At 38.5% G+C, this 14,298-nt stretch overlaps 1 protein-coding gene across 28 annotated transcripts in view; it reads left to right on the top strand.

Annotated features, from left to right (window-relative positions):
• GULP1 (GULP PTB domain containing engulfment adaptor 1) overlaps positions 1-14,298 on the top strand; it is a 167,916-nt gene that overhangs the window by 37,202 nt on the left and 116,416 nt on the right. For 17 of the 28 annotated variants that reach the window (XM_086898406.1, XM_086898405.1, XM_086898417.1 and 14 more), the window contains one exon: positions 3,969-4,022. The exons of 6 other annotated variants lie outside the window; for them this stretch is intronic. The gene's annotated coding sequence lies outside the window, so the exon portion shown is untranslated. Of the gene's footprint in view, positions 1-3,968; positions 4,023-12,611; positions 12,676-14,298 lie in introns of all 28 variants that reach the window. 5 more of the 28 variants (XM_086898398.1, XM_086898395.1, XM_086898410.1 and 2 more) reach the window with 1 other exon arrangement.

Raw genomic sequence — 14,298 nt, forward strand, 5'->3', positions numbered from 1 at the left:
CAGAAATGTTGTATGTTTACCTCCAGAGTCATGTCAGCATGCTTCAGTCTTGAGGCAATTCAGGAGTGCAAGGGTGTTTGAGACATGGCCGTAAACAGTGTGAGGTTTCAGAGGTCATGTGTGTTTCATGGCATCAGTCCCAAATGGGGTGTTGAAAGACAACCCATGGAAATATCCAGTTTCTATGCTGTGCCCATACATTGCTGCCTCTCTGCTTATTCCATGTATATTTCTGGGCAGTATGTGGCCATCTGTACATCGGTTGTTAGTATATGAGCGTGGTCAAAATCTTTTTGTAGCTTCTTAACAGTGTTATTGCTAGAGTTTTATTAGATTTTCTAGCACTTGTGTCATAGCATATTTGTTGTGTTGTAAGATATCTGGAGTAACTTAGTCATAAGTTATTTGGAGAAGCATGTTGAGAAAGACCTTTAGGTTAATTTTCGTATCAACTAGGCTGTAATTTTAATGAGGAAAAAGGGTTATGCCTGTATGTTTGGCTGAGGAAAGCTGTGGCTTGATGTAAAACTTCTGTGTTGCCTGGTTTGCTTTGGGCTGCCCCTGCTTGAGGAGTATCCAAAAGATTTGCTGTGGCTTCTCTGTGGGCTGGTATCTTTTTCCAAGGTCTGTGTACATGTGTAGGTCAGTGTGCTCCCAGACATAAACACAACGGGTTTATCTTGCATATGATAGAAAGACAGAACTTCTTCCTTGAAAACTTATTTCTCTCTCCAGACCCTGAAATGGAACTTAACCAGTCAAATATTCTGGGGAATGTGATTCCCCACCCCACCCTGTTTTTCCTAATTGATAGTGGTCAAGGTGCTGTAGGAAGCTTTTTGCTGATATTAGGAATACCTGCTTCTAGCTCTTGGCTGTGATTTGAGCAACTGCTGACTCTCATGCTTTGATCATAAAATACTCCACATTTTATAGCTCTTTAGGAAATAACACCTGAGGACTTGCACATGTTTCCTTAGCAGGTTGTTTCAGTTGTTTCTGCCAGGTTTTACTTCACCTGCAGCAAATCAGTTTGAGCGTAGCTGAGTTTAAGCCTCTCACTAGAAGAGCCAGCAAAGTGCTTGCTGATCATTTCAGATTGGGACCCCCAATTCTGTTGTATTAAGTAGCCACACTGACTAAATCTAAAATAAGGACAACATGATTTTTGAGGTACACCCAAGTTTGTGGACCATAAAGTGCTCTGGTGAAAGCTGCCTGAGAGCTGTCTCTTGTGTGTCCTCTGGCTTCAGGCTGCACCTTGAGGAGTTTATGGCAAATAATGCACCAGGCTTTCCTGAGGACTGTCAGAGAGGATGTTCATTTGGTGAAGTGCATCTGTTTCGTGTACTGAACAAGGCAAAAGCCCACAGAAAAAGTGTCATTGCACAATCACATACTGTCATTACTTACACATGTAAAGGAATCCCAATTATGATCATATAGGCAACATTTTGCTGTTTTACAACAGAGGACTTAGTTCTTCAGAAAATCAAATTACTTTTCTTCTCCTGGACTGTGCTGGTGGCCGGGCTTGCCTTTTTGTGACAGGAATGTTCAACTACCTGCTATGTCCTCTGTTCCTTTAGGAAAATGCAAGTTCACCATATTATGGTGGAATTCCTTCTTTCTTCCTGTTGTGCAATCCCTGCAGATTTATCTCATATTTGATTAACAGCATGGCTTGTGCCAAAGGAAATATTGGTAAATTCAGGGTTTGTAAGACTTTAAAGAAGCTGATCATGCTTGGAATACTTCATGTGTTCTTGTTCATAATTTAGATTGTTATTGTTAATATAGTTGAAGGAGTTTACAGTCACAGATACAATTCCCATTGGTAAACTGGGGTTATTGCCCTTATGGGGTTTGACAACACACACTTTTGCAGAATTATTGTTTTTGGATCATCTGTTTCTTGTTCAGAGTCCATGACTAATTAGCTTATAAAAAAGTCATTGAGCTAATATCTTATAGAGAAACCTGTGATGTCAGATTTGATCCCCTAATTGCTCTTATAATTGGCATTTATTAGAGCTCTTTCACAAGTCAGGGCAACAGACCTCATTTGTTTTATGTAGAATGTTGTAAAAACAATTGAACTGGCAGCTGATTACAATTTTCTATTCAGTAAGCAATTTTGGAAGACTGTGGGCTAGGCAGTTGTCTGATTTGCCCAGGTTAAATGTAAAGAGAGATGAATTTTCAGCATATGGCTCTGTGTTAGCAATTACATGCATTAGTGGTTTAGCTGGTGTATTGTGTCTGCTTTATAAATGTTTATATTGCAGCCTTGTGCTAATAGATATTGATGACAGGAAGTGTTGTGGAGGCCCAGTGTATGGCAGTGATCATTACTTATGGTACAGTAATGATCCATCCACATGTGTTTGGTAGCATATCCAGTTCTAACCCCTGCTCGTGGACACCAGCTATTCTGTTGTTCCTTAATAATTTAACACAAGGTCATTGTCAACTGGGATGTAAATGTTTCATGTTTTATATTGAGCATATTCAAGTTTTAGAACTCTTTAAGCATAAGGGAGTCTGGAAATAAAATTATGCTGATGCTTACATAAAGCTTGTCTTATTAATTCTGAAATGATTTGGAATGTTTTCTGATTGCCTAACTGTGTATAAAGGCAATATGCAGTCTCTTTGTCTCTTCTGAAACTACAGAGAGCTCTGTGGTGAAAGGAAACTTCAAAATGTCACACGCTTGTCAAGGAGAAATAATTCATTGACCCTTGGTCATAAAAATTGGTGGAAAAATTGTACAGTTCTGACCAGTCTCTAGATCTCATGTCTCAAAAGTGATAAGTTTGAATTAAGCTATGATGGGTATTTTGACACTAAAATATTTAACTTTTCCATATGGCTTCTCTCAAATTCCGTATTTCTTTTTCAGTTGCACATCAGATCTGAACAGCATGGGGTTTGTGTGGAATGATCTCTGCAAGCTGCAGACAAAAAAAAAAGAGCTTTTTTTCAAGTATTTGTCAGAGACAGTCTTCTGTCTGGAATTGTTTGCATTACATTTTTGTAATTGTCTAATATCAATGAAAAGAATAAATGAAGTATTTCTGGTGGTGTTCATCCTGAAGCCAAAGCATGATTAGCAAGTAATTAACTGTCACTGTTATGCCTTTGCATGACTTCATTGGCTGGATCCCACAAATACTGATTTTTCCTAGTGGTGAAAAAGATCAAGGGTTTCTCTTGGATGTTGAGTTCAGGTGGCAGAGTACAAATTCCTGTGACAAGGGTGAAAAATGACCTGTGGACCTTATCCCAGGTGCATAAGCCTGTAGGGCAAGGACTGCTGAGCTTTTCTGTGCCCACAGCACTGTGATGAACACATCACTTTTTGCACTGGAAAGCTTTTAGTTTCTCTGGGGATGTTGCTACATTTTTTTAAACATGGACCTCTTCCAGACACTGAAAATTGTCTTTTCTCTTTTATTTCTCCACATTTGATAACTTCAGAGGAAATGCATCTGCTTATGAAAAGTTATATTTTAATCTTTAATATTTGGGGAAAAGTGCAGTTGATGAGATTATTCAAAGCTTTGTGCCTTTTTTATACAGAAAGCCTCTGTACTAGACATGGTAAAATTACCCAAATGCACTTAAGTGATTTGTCATAAGATCTCATAGGAGCTTTGGAAATTTTTGGGACAGTGGTAGTGGATATGTATCCCAGAGAACACGTGTCCCCAAAATTTTTACATGTGTTCAACCCTTGGGAGTTGATTAGTCCTTGGCACTGTCAAATTTTTCCTCTGTGTATTTAAAAAGGTTCATCTGTAACTCAAATCATCTCTTGGTTCATGTCTGAAAAATTATTAGGCCAGATAAACTTGATGTCCAATGTATTAGCAATATATGCAAGTATGGATTGAAGATATAAAATCATTCTATGAGTACTAAGAGTTTGATCTAATGATTGTGATTTCTGAATTTTCTGGCAGATTTCTTCAAGGTGAGATGCAAGACACGTGGAGAGGAGGGAACCACTAGATCAGGTTCAGTAATAACCTTTTTTGGTTTACTGTATATCTACATTTGGTCACATAAATGTGCTTACTAACACAAACAGCAAATCCCTTATATTGGTGATCTGATATAAATAGAGTCAATTTCTATTTGTTGTTGGAACAGAAATATCACAGATTTAAGTGTGCTGTTTACACAGGGGAAGAGCTGTAAACACCTATGGTCCTTTTGCCATCTGAATGTTGTCACTGCAGGGCACATGAAACCATAATAATTATGGAATAGTGAAAGCTAACACTAGATGAGTGTGATTAAAATCTTTCTATCTAGCACATATCTTCAGACCTATGTCAACTTTCATTACTAATTCATGGTTCCTTGATGTGCCTTTTTTTGACCATTATTTATCTCACTTCCACAGGCTGATTATTTTATCTGTTGCTTTACTTTTATTTCAATGCTCAACTGGGTTAGACCACAGAACGTGCGGATGTAGTTGTCAGTGCTTTAGGTGACGTGTCTTCTGAGTGAGGTTGTCATCATTGCTTTGAGAGAACACCAATCTGCTTTTTCACTGGGTCACTTTATTGGGGAAGTGTAGTCACTTAAAAGTTGCACTCGTGACCTTCTGTTGAATTTGTTCCGTTCATTTGATTTCCGTTCAAGTTTTTGCATTCTGGTACTAGGAGCCAGTATCACTGACCAGGTCAGATGGATTTTGAAATTAGTAGGTCTCTGGGGTTAAGATTTGCTGTAGCATTTGGCTTACTGGTGTAAATTGCAGGCTGTGTTCTGGCGAGCTGGAAAGGGGTAATCCCTTTTAGAACTTGACAAACAAGTTTGTGCTGAAGACACAAGAAGCTAGGTAGGGATTTGTTCCTGAAGTCATAGCAAGACTTACCATAAAACTGTGATATTTTTATTACCTGACTTCCTTACAAACATTTTTAATTATTTTCTCTCAAGAGGAAGCAGAATTATAATATTTATGTTAGAAGAATATAATTGCATTTTGGATCCAGGGCATGGGATTAAATAAAGGAGTGTGGGGTAAGAGGACGAGGTACTCACATACCCTGTCATGGGCAGTATTAAACAGCATGGGCTGTGCTGTCAGAGTGGGGAGTTATACTGTGTAACAAGTGATGATGTTCTGGCATCTGTAAAGCATCATACCTGATGCTGAAGTTTCTTGATTAAAATATTTCTGAAATAAATCAGAAATAGCTAGATGGTCTGATATTCTGCCACAAACTGTGAGCTTTGGCCTCTTAGCTTAATGAAAAGTCCTATGGAAACAGGTTGCTGGGGTTTTGCAAGTTGTTTTGGATTTATTTGGGATTTTAGTGGATTTTTTTTTTTTTTCCTTTTTTTGGGGCTTATTTGTAGCGTAGAAAATCTTGTAAAAAAAGAGGTGGTGTTTCAAGGAAGAATTTGGTGTGTCTTCAGCCCTCACCCTGGTGTTCCCAGGCATCAGATTATGTTGGTCTATGGCATAAATTGGGAGCCATGAGAAAGAACCCAGAAATATGAGTTCTGCAGAATCAGCAGTATACTGAAAGTCTTCTGCACTTGAGATCAGGCTCCTAAAGATACATTTCAGCTGTGATTGTTGGAGACAGAGAAATATAAATGGGCTCTTTCTGCTGGTGCTTGTCACATGGGACAGTCACTCTTTGTGTAAGAGTCTGTGTAAGCTTCACTTACTTGCCTTTTTTTCTGGCTTTTGCCTTTCTGCCTAGGAATAAAGCCTTAAATTTTAGTACTTGCACTGTGAAAATTGTTAGATACATTTAGTTACAGTGAGCACTCTTCCAGGGTCTTATTTTTTGGGACAGAATGAATAGAAAGCTATTGTTTGTATCTATATTCCCTGATTACTCTTATTAGTATGCCAAATATCTAATGAAAAACTGCCTTGTGAATTGTTGGTTTATTTATTTATTTCTTGAACAAAGCCTGGTGTGCTGATGTGATCTTATGGTTCCATAGGGGTAGGCTAATGTACTGTATGTGGCATAAATCTGGAGCTCTGTCTTGGCATCTTTAACCTCACCTGTGGGATTAATGCAAGACTTTGTTGTCTTCCTCACTACCCATCTGTCTTTACTGTTAATTTACACAGTAATACTGGATGCTTATTAGGTTGAAATTGAAAAGGAAAAAAATCTGTTACTTAAGTTTATAAAAAGGCAAGCTCTGTGATTTTTATTTTTCCTTTTACAAAGTGGTGCTTGCACTTATCTAAGGTGAGAGAAAAAACAGTGGAGCCTATATTCCCATATAAGAAGGAAATTTCCAGTCCCTTCTACAGATCCAGATGTTCTCACCATAAAAGAAGCCTTCACTGTAACAGATGTAGTTTTGCATGAGTTATGTTAATCTTTGGGATGTCTACATGTACTAAAGCATCTTTAAGGACAACCTCTGACTAGCTTAAAGAATGCCAGCTCCTGATGATTTTTGAATTCTTTGGAGTAAGCAGTATTTCTTGGCACAGGGAGGATGAGTATTGATAAACCTCTGTTTATATGGATGTCCTTCCTTTAGATTTAGGGACAATTTAATTTCATTTTTACAAAGGAAAACCAATTTAGTTTCGTTTTTACAAAAGAAAACCACAAATTACTAACAGTGTACTGAAGCCATTAGCTAACAGCCTCAATTAGCATAACAAACAAAATGCAGAATAAATGCAGGAAGAGCAGGACTGATTTAGCTTGAATTTTCTGCTATCCATATTACTGTGCTACAAGGTTTCATTCAGTAGACCTAACAGACAACTACAGACTCAAAATGTTAAAGGGTAAATTCCATTTTAATCTCTTTTGGGGGAAAAAAAGCCACCAACTTTTAGAACTGAGATAGTAATTAGGCTGAAACAGCATAGATTAGCCCCACTTAATGTGGAATTTAATTATTTGAAAGCAATTAAATTAACATAGGGTCTGGTCAACTTGGGGAAGGGTTTGAATATAGGAATTTTTGTCAAAAATGTTAATGCAGTCTCTATATACAAACTTCTTAATTTAACATAACTTTATTATTGCAGTTTGTCACCAATTCAAAGACAGCTAGTTTTCCCTAAATGAAATAGCTCCTCCTGGTAGGAAAAAAAAAATGTCAAAACTGGCTGGATTGAACTTTAGTTCCTAGTTAGCAACAACCAGGCAGATAAAACAACATCCCCTCCTTTATTACATTTGAGATTTGCTTCCCCTCAGCTTGTTTACTTCTTCTTTACTACCTGGAATTGTCAATAACTGCAGCACAGATACCAGGGAAGCAGTTTGTCTGGGATTAAGGAGGAGATGGAGTCATTTTCCTCACTCTGATTTGAGTCAGGATTCACAAGATGCACAGGACATCACCTGTTGTGGGGAGGGGAAAGCTCTTTGTGGTGTTCCAATCAATGTTGCACCGTGGCTAAAGGAGGAAAACACAAGGCCACTGCTGGTGGAGCCACACAGGTGTCAGGAAGGCACTGGGCAAGGGAAGGTGCACTTTGTGTGGGAGCTGATGAACTTCTCATTGTAAGAAAGGATAGGTATTAAGGAATCCAGGATGTAGTGATCTGGTGCTACCATCCTTTGTGCAGTGGAAAAGAGGACATTGTTCGTCACAAAGTGGCCCTAGTTGTAGACAAGGTGAAGGTTTGGGGTCAATCTGGGGACTCTTGTGTGAAAGGGACAGTCCAGTGCTGCTTGTTTGCCCTGGCTGCAGCTTTTTGGTGCTTATTGCAGCTGCTGCTTGGAGAAAAGTGGCTCTCAGAGCAGCTGCACAGGAGTTCTTCAGTGCCTTAAGCTCCTCCTGCAAGTGCAAGCCCAACCTTGGTAGTGTCAGCTGCTGCAGCTGGTTTAGGGCTGGTGGAGCTTGGGGTGGTCCCTCTCATTTATCAGGAGCAGGAGGCTGATGGGCCATGCTAGGATGTATACCAGCTGATTTCTTGTCCAATGCCTGACTTTCAGATAAGATATTCAGTGCTTAAAACACCTTGCTTAGGGTATTAGGAGGGATTAAGTGCCATCTCTTCCTCCCTCAAAAAACCCAAACCCACAGCACTGCTTTAGTTGCTTTTTGCTATTTGACTGTGAAGTAGAGGACATCACATTTTTAGTGGCAGCTTTAGGTTTCAAAGTGTGTTTTGTCAGGGTCTTGAGAATCCTTTGAACTTGGGACCTCTCTGTTTTCTGCTGCCACAGTAGGTTTAAATGTGGCAGGAAAGAGTAGTAACATTTTAAGTTGGAAATGTCTTTGGAATGTGGTTTGGGCATATATTTTTCAGCAGAGGAACAGAAGTTCAGATTTGTGTTTCCAGACACTTGAACTGTGCTCACAGGACACTGTGGGTGAAAGCTTAACCTGGCACACCCCTTTGCAGAGTCTTTTGGGCATAATGGGCAGGCAAAGGCCACCTTTGGAGGCATCTGGGGTTTGTTTTGCATTGCAGATAAATCTGTTCTGCAATGTATTCATTGTACTGTGAATGAAGGAGAGGATGTTTTGATTTGAAAGGGAATCTTGTTTATAATTCTTGAGTATAAGCAAACTATGGGGAGGACGCCTTACTGGAAACCTTCCTGGACCATCTTCTGGTTCAATAAGTGATGACTCTTATGGTGTTTTGCATCAGTGACAATGTGTGTGTACATGTATTTTTAGAAGGGCCTTGAAAGGGCCCCTTGCTGCATGTGGGTTTGTTTATGGCTCTGTTATGCAAACCATGGGATATTCCCAGCTCCACCCCCCTCTCCAGTCTAAATTCCCAGCCTGCCTCTATGTGCCCCTGCGAGCTGCTGGCTGGTGCAGGGAGCGGGGCTGGTAAATGATAGAGCTGTCTTTCCGCCTCAGTTTCCTCATAAATGGCATCAAACGCTAATTGCTTTTCATTCCACACTTCAGCAAGAGCAGAGTGATAGAGAGCTAGGGTTTGCTTTTCCCCAGGGTGCCGTGGGTGTGACTGACGGAACAGAGCCAGAAGAATTTGGCAAAGTAGCCGACTATAAAGGGAATAATCTCTTTTTTCTGATGATGGATTGCACTTAGAAAGCAGCTGAGCCTAAAAACCATTTCTTATGCTAAGGCTCTGCAATGTGCAGGTCAGCCATTGAGCAAAAGCAAGCCTTCAAAATGAGAGCTAATAGCTTGGCAGGTTATGCCTGACAAGCAGCAAGTGATTTGCTTTTAGTTCTCTAGTGGGTGGGGTATAGTAATTTTTTCGTAGTTGTCATATTTAGTAATTCTAATACTTTTCTAATATTATATTATCATCTCTAAGTTGAGAATTATCTTAAAACACAGTTAATAATGAAATACATTTTCATACTCAAATATAGAACATTTCTCTAATATCTAAAAAATTATGTCTATTTAACTGCTGCACATGCAGTTGAGAATATAGGGTAAAAAAATACATTTCAGCTGAGCAGTTGTTAAAATATTGGCCTCTCACTTTTCTGCGGAGCAAATTGACAGCTACCTGGAACAGAGAATCATGTGTCTCTCCCAAAGAAATGGTCAGGGAGTTGTGAAAGTGAGATTTGAGAGGACAATCCATAGTGGAGTGAAAGTATATTCATATAGGATAACAGTTGGAAAAGACACATGTCTAAATTGGCATGCAACATTCATAGCTCTTGGAGAGCTTGTGTTGTCATATTTACTGCTGATTTGGTAAAAGAAGAATGCTATCTGGAGTACTGCTGGAGGAAAGGCTTCCTGGGAAATATCCAAATACTGAATTTACCCCTGCAAATTTCAGAGCTGTTTCTCGAGGAGATCTGAACTTTGAACAGCTGCTTTTGTCTGATGCTGGAGTTTGAGAAGATGAATGACAGAATTTTTATATGGAAAGTCTAATAATGATAAAGTATCTACATGTGCAACAAAGTCCTAAACCATTGTAAAATGTGGATTTTTCTCCTAGGAGATAGGCCTGTGAGACTCAGTCACTAGCACTGGTTATGTGTTGCTCTGTGAATACAGCAGTTCTAATCTTTGAACTGCTTGTTAAGTGCTGTACTTATTTCTATTTAAAGGGTTAGGTTTTGATAACTTCTCTCTACAACCAAATAGTGCATTATTCAAAACATAGACTTCACAAATAGGTTTTGTGAGATTGTATTCACTAAGCAGCAGCATCTTGACAATAAGTACTTTTAGCTTGTCTGAAACTCCTTGTGTTTACCAATTATCATCTCTGATGCTTGAATTGATTTGTTAATCACAAAGCTGTAGTTCTGTTTTACAGGAATGTATTGACACAGTAATTATAAATCTGAAGTTTTTATCTTTACTGTAATAAAAGTTTTATTATCCAGTATTTGAAAACATATTTTTCACAACATAGATTCATATCTTGATAGACATGTGCACTCTATGCAGTTTTCCTAGGAACATTTCAGCTTAGCAGTGGCTTAATAAAGTATTCAGGTGAAGTACAAGACCTCATTTAGACTTCCAGACCAGCCAGGAAGGTGAATTGTGTTCTTGTAGAATGAACTTCCCTTACAGTTTGAATTCAAAGAAACTGAATATGGTTCTTAACTTGTTGTCCATTAGTTCAGTACAGGTTGGGAATCTGCCTCAAATTCCTTGTTCTACTTTATAAAGTACTTGAATTTAGGAGTTAAATACTTCTATGGTCCTAGGAAGTAGGGGTTTTTCAGATCTTATTCTGAATTTGCAGATGCATTCCTGCTTCTTTCCATGCTCTGTATCTTAGTGTTATGAGAGTAGCTAAAACCTGGTTGCAAGGTAATTGTATCCTGTTGTAATTGTGGCCTGATAAAAGCCTGTGTAAGACCAGGCTGCTTGCATCCAGAAGGGGTTTTTCCCTTCTCAAATAGTTGTGATCAGCAGACTTTCGAGAGCAGTGGTTTGCACCACTCAACCTCCAAGGGCCTGTTTAACACAGTGCCACTGTAAAGTGTTGCCTGTACAGTTTGTCAGGACATCCAGTTAATGATGGAATACTCTGGTGTGATTTAATTGAAAGAATGTTAAAACCGTGTACTCCTAATTAGGAACTGGCAACCTTATTTACTGGGGCCTTGGTTGTTGTTCACATTAGAAATATGTTGAACAGAAGGACACATTCAAAATTTTAAAGTAACTAAATAAGCAGTCTTTTTGGGGAGATCAGAAAGAGAATGTGGGTATGAAATGCATTTTGTGGTAGATCTGGTGTGCCTGTGGTGGGAAGTTATCAACTCTAAACTTTTGATTTATGGGAAATAAATTGTGGAATAAACAAATCGATTGCCTGCAATATGGATGTCAGATCCCTCAGGCTGTAGAAATAATGAATATATGAGTGTTTTATATGCAAAATACTGTGTTCTCTCTTAAAATTTAAAAAGTAGAAATCTAAAATGTTCAGGGTGATGTATTAGCTGAAATTTATCCATCCAGTTTAGGGTGACTTCTGGCAAAATCTTGCTTCTTTCTTTCGTTGTGTGGAAGACATAGTCATACTATTAAATTGTGAGAGCTAGAGCAACAGATGGATGATGGGATACATAATTTCTGCTTGATTTAAGTTTACAAGACACTTTGGAATTTCTCTCCAATTTTTGAAGAGGTAGCAAACCCAGTGCATGGAGAGAGGAATATAGAATGTCCCCACTGCATTTTCATAACTATACCTTTTGGTAGATTGATGCTCTAGACTTTGTCTGACTTTGTGCTAATATTGTGCTAATTTTTTTAATCAAGCAGTTAACACAACATTTTATTACCCAATGAAGCAATGGAGTGGCATAGGGCATGCAGTTTGCTAGTGCACATAGCATTGCCATACCATTGTTTAGTGTGCTTTGCTTTACCAATACTTCTTCCTTTTTATACATTCAGGGAGTGCTGGCTACTAATATCTACCAAGTAGTGACTTAGCCAAAAATTAGCTAAGGATTATGAAAATAACTCTTTCATTTTGCCTTTGTTTCTACCTGATGCTTTTTGCAGATGTTTCTGTTATTTTAGATATTAGATCTGACTCAAGTAAGAAGCATGAATATTGTTTGGAAATACTTCTTAGTCATCTTCTGTGGTGTCTCGGTATGGCTGGCATTTTTCCTGGATGTGACTGTGTGTCTGCATTCAGAATGTGACAGCCCCAAGCTGGTTTTTTTTCATGGTAAAGTGCCATTTTTTTTAACAAGTCTTCATTGTGAATCTTCCTGGATGGTTGTAAGGAAAGAATAGGATGTTTTTTTACAAATTTATTTTTTGAGACTTCAAAAAGTTGCCTTGCTAACAGAGAGTGGGTGATTGGTCATCCTTGCCTATTGTGGAAGAGGGACACTTGTCCTGCTGTACAATAAGAAGCGTGGTAAAAACATACTGACATGCAGCATAAAAGGGCAATATAGTGCTTTATCCAGACTTTTTCTGAACAAGAATGCCCCATTATTTCTACTTCTAAGGAAAAAAAAGTTAACCTCTGACAGGGTTCCAATCTATCCCAGGTAGAAAAGTTGCAGACTTGGGCAAGGCAAGGGAACAGGAGACTGCTGCTGCACAGCATGGATCCTGATCACCCACACACAGTGATGCCTAGAACAATTTTTGGTAATGATGGCATTAAAAAAGGTGGCTTGTTTTGTTTTCCTTCCAAGTGTATAAAGAAGACTCAGGAGAAGCTGAAAAAATATTCATCTTCCAAATAACCATGCTAACTTGGTATGTATATTGTACTGCTGATGTGTTTTCTGGGGGTTGGCCACACCTGGAGGAGACAGCACTTAGTGCTTTATTTCTGCTCCTTATCATACATCTCTCCTCATGTAGTAGTAGGAATGATAGCAGGAACATGAACGAATCTGTTTATTTTACTGATCTCTTATCATAGTAATTGCTAAATAAGTGTTGCTGTAACTGCAGTAGTTTAAGGGCATTTAAATTTGACATCTGTGTCTCCCAAACTTCTTGTCTTCCCTTTCACAGCTGATGGACATAATCAAATTTATGGAAATAAAGGACGAGCTTTTTCTTTTTATTGTAATAAAGAGAAGGCAGAATTAAAATTTCAAGAGTACCTTATTATATAAATTTTGTAGACATGGTTTGTCAGGAACTTAATAGTAGCAAAAGGGCTTGCCCAGTATGCACTTAGAAACCCCATGCTTCTGTACTGGGAAATACTCCTATTAGAAACAATTAAGGGGACACATGTAAAGCAGTTCCTTTCTTTCTCAAGGCTGTGTACTCAACATCATAAAAACTTCATTCATTATGAAACATGAAATTCCAGAGGTGGTAATAAAGTAAAAAAAAAAAAAAAGGCGCTAATCCAGTTTATCTCGTCTTGAATTTCTTCACAGGTTAAAGGTTTAGTCAAAATGTTGTTTTGTGTGGTTAGAGTTGCTAGAGGCCAAGTTGGAGCTGAAAATGTACAGGGTGTCAGTGCAAAGTGGAACAGCTCCATGTGACATAAAGTTTATTTTAAGAGCCCTGTATCACAATTTTTCAGGCTCATCTTCCTATTCTTCTCATTCTTCCCCTTGATGTATACTAAGACTTTAATAATAGCCGTGGAAATATTCTTCTGAGACTTTTACAATCTGATAATCTTTGTGCTTCCAAACCTAGGAGCTTTTATCTCTTTCAAGATGTTCTGGTAAAGAACTGGGAATAGTGGAAGGAGAGGAGAAGCAAAGGAGTGCTGCTATAGGCTTAATGCACTTCCATGGTTCATTAGGATTAGCACTATCCCTGCTGTTCAAAGAAAGTAGCAGCCTGAAGGTTGCAGTCACAATATGTGTGGTTTTATTTTGATAAGATACATGATCTTCTGTGATTTGCTTGAAGGAAGTTTAATAGGGTCCAGCATCATTCAGGTGAATGAATCCTGGCAACTGCTTCCATTATTTTTATTTTTATTTGTAGTCTCCTAGGTGGTATGTTTCATGCTGTTTAGTTGCAAGATCTTTGTGTTCTGCCAAAAAAATATATAAAAAAGGAAGTATGTATTCCAAAATGTTCTTCTTGTTTTTTAACCAGAGAAGTGGAAGTGGTTTTCTGATCTAAAAGGAATGAGGATTTTCTCTTAAGCAGGTACTACAGCCACTTTGTGTCTGACAGTATATTATGGCATGTTTGACAACACTGGAAGCCAATGAACTTTACATATTTAATGCACAGCTTGTTTCTCTCAAAATACAGTTTCTGTTTCTGTCAACCTGACGTAAGAGGTGTTAAATGAAACAGGTGAGTTACAGCAGATGGTACCCCTGACTGTGATGACATGCAGAAGATGCCTGTTCTTGTTCCAGAAGTCTCAGGCCAACTATTTCTTAACCTGTG

This window comes from Cyanistes caeruleus, chromosome 7, assembly GCF_971803275.1.
Source record: "Cyanistes caeruleus chromosome 7, bCyaCae1.hap1.1, whole genome shotgun sequence".
NCBI lineage: Eukaryota > Metazoa > Chordata > Aves > Passeriformes > Paridae > Cyanistes > Cyanistes caeruleus.